This window comes from Miscanthus floridulus, chromosome 10 (genome assembly GCF_019320115.1).
Source record: "Miscanthus floridulus cultivar M001 chromosome 10, ASM1932011v1, whole genome shotgun sequence".
Lineage (NCBI taxonomy): Eukaryota > Viridiplantae > Streptophyta > Magnoliopsida > Poales > Poaceae > Miscanthus > Miscanthus floridulus.
In genome coordinates, this window is record NC_089589.1 from 56,322,197 (window position 1) to 56,325,364 (window position 3,168).

The 3,168-nt window shown below is 40.9% G+C and overlaps 1 non-coding gene across 1 annotated transcript; it reads right to left on the bottom strand.

Moving 5' to 3' along the window:
• Positions 1-438: 438 nt before the first annotated feature.
• On the bottom strand, positions 439-547 carry LOC136490338 (small nucleolar RNA R71). The gene has a single exon (XR_010767628.1). It is a non-coding gene; the product is annotated as a small nucleolar RNA R71 (small nucleolar RNA).
• Positions 548-3,168: the final 2,621 nt, after the last annotated feature.

Below are 3,168 nucleotides of genomic sequence, written 5' to 3' on the forward strand. Positions count from 1 at the left end.
AACTCAAGAAAGTCTCAGCTTCAGAATTGGAAGACAACCCGATAAGGCAAAGCTTAACACCTGAATTTGAAGCCATGGCTGATAAGACTCTTCGTGAATTCTCTGCTCCAACCACTGCGAACATCCGTACTGGACCTAATGTCAATATTGGAGACAATGGATTCGAGCTCAAGCTAGCTCTCATCAACATGGTGCAAGCTAGCCAGTTTTGTGGAGAGGCACATGAAGATGTGAGTGCCCATCTCCAACAGTTCCTAGAGATCTATAGCACTTTCACCATCAAAGGAGTAACCAAGGATGTCATAATACTTCGCCTCTTCCCATTCTCACTCTTGGGGAAGGCGAAGCAGTGGTTCTATGCCAACAAAGATAAAAATACTACATGGGATAACTGCTCCACTTCCTTCCTAACCAAGTTCTTTCCCATGGGCAAGACCAATGCTCTACGTGGGAGAATTTCAAGCTTTCAACAACAACATGATGAATCTATCCCTGAGGCATGGGAACGCTTTCAAGACTACATTGCAAAATGTCCTCATGATGGGATGGAAAATTGGCTATTCATGTAGACCTTCTACCATGGGTTAACCAACAGTACCTGTGAGACTATGGATGCTGCTGCCGGAGGTGCATTTTTGTCACTCACACTTCTAGCTGCAACAGCTCTTGTAGAGAAGATGGCCTCCAACCCAAGGTTGGAATGAAGAACGAGTTTAGACCCACAAGAGGGGTGGATGTATGCATCAACTCAAGGAGGTAGATATGATGTCTGTCAAGATGGACCTGTTGATGAAGAAGCTCGAATACCGAGCTAATGAGAAGAATGAAGTCATGCACATTCATGATTCCCGCATGACATGTGAAGAGTGTGGAAACACTGGGCATTCAGGGAACAACTGCCCTAAAATTCATGAGGATGTGAACATTGTCAACAACAACTACTATTGTCCTCAACAAAATCAAGGATGGAACCAGCAACAGAGGACGAAATACCAAAGTAACTACCAAGGTAACCCTCAAGGTAACAATTATAATAACTTCAATCAACCACCCTTGAGAGAATTAATTGCTAGCCAATCTAGACTCATGGAAAGATTACCTAAGAAGGTTGCTACCAATGATAAAATTCTAGAAAATATAAGTAATAGAATGGATAACTTTGCTTCTGCCATTAAGAACCAGCATAGCTTTAATAAAATGATAGAATCACAAATAGCTAAGCTGGCGGCTGCTGTTCCTCCATCCCACAAAGGTAAGATTCTGGGGCAACCGAAAGATCTAGAAATTGCAAATCTTGTCGATATTCACAATGCAGCTTACCAGTACACAGAGCCATCGACGGGAAGGTGGATAGATTATACCTTGCCGAAAAAGAAGAGAGATTTAGGGAGACCTATCATCCCATCGCCATTGGACCTCACATCTTCTAGGAAGCTATCTGTGACTTCAGAGCAAGTGTCAACATCATGCCTAAGGTAATTTATGAGAAAATCCTAAGAGATCCTTTGTTATACACAAATATGCGTTTGCAGCTTACAGATCCGTCACTCTGCTACCCCAAGGGAGTTCTTGAAGATGCGATGATTCGAGTGGGACAATCATATGTTCCCGTAGACTTTGTGGTTTTGGAAATAGGTGGAGATGAAAGGGCACCCATCATCTTAGGCCAACCTTTCCTAAGCACTGCAAAGGCCATCATCTACGTGGACAGTGCAAAGATCTGCTTCACAATTAAGGACAAGAAAGAGAAGTTTTCTTTCAAGAATCATATCATGCAATCTCCTTGACATCCATAGACGCCGTACCTATCTGAAGAGACAACAGTGACTAAGAAGAAGAACAACAGAAGAAGGAAGAACAAGGTTAGACAGCCACAAGAAGAATTAGTCAACATGATCAACATACTCAGATCAAAGTACGACCACCTCCTCGCTTCACCATTCCTTGCCAAGAAGGATGATCCTGGTGTACCGATGATCGAGTGTACCGTTGGACAAAGAATCTTCCATAAGACCTTCTGCGACATTGGATCAAGTGTCAACATAATGTCCAAGATAACATATGAATATTAATTTGGTAACGAACCCTTGTACCCTACATATATGCAATTGCAAATGGTGGACCAATCAATCCGATTCCTAGAAGGAATAGCAAAGGACGTTATGGTAAGAATACACGACCACTTTGCCCCTACCGATTTCATGGTTTTGGACATGGGAGAAGAAGAAGACGATACACTCATCATCCTGGGAAGACCATTCCTCAACACCACCAACGAGATCATCTACATCGGATCTGAACAAGTCCACTTCCAATTCCCTGGAGAAAAGGTACGTTGTTATATTCAATAGTTATACTACTTATGAGTAGCCAAGGAAGAACCGCTCCAGGAGGAGACGTCGATCATCCCAACATCAAGGGAACCAACCCCTATGGAATGAATGGGAGGAAGATGAACAACCTGAAGAATTTGTGAAAAAGGAACCTACACTGCCTATGTCAAGCCCACCGGCCAAGAAGGTGTGGAAGGAGAAAGTGACATCATCAGAATCACAAGAGGTGCAACGATCAGGGTCTCCATCACCGAGATCGGATGATGCACCCGAAGAATGAATAAGACTTGAGTAAAGTCCTGTTCAAAGGACTTAAAAATCCAAACCCTCGCCATGAGGTAATATCGGTAGTTATCCATATTTATTTTCAGTAATGCATGAATTGTTCTTACTTTAGCATATGTACTTTTTTACATTAGCATTGCATTAGTTAAAAATATATGCATACATCTAGTTACATTTCATATAAAGAAAAATAAAAAGTTTTATTACTGTAGATCATCATCGCATAAGAAAATAAAATAAAAATATTATTGCATCCTTAAGCCCCATGTGAATAATTTTCATGGTGTAACAAGCCCAAGGAATATTCACCGTGCTGGTATAAAAATAATATATATATAAACTATGCCTATATATTTTCTTTCTTGCATATAAAAAATAGAAAATCCAAAAATATTAGATAGACATCCTGTTAAAATTCTGCCATTAGAAAATCTATCTAAACCCACAAGAACAAATCTCTGAATGGCTGACCGTTAACCCCTTATCTTAATCGAGCCACGAGTTTATTCTTGTTGGAGTATTTTGCGGGATGATTCACATGATCAAGAGC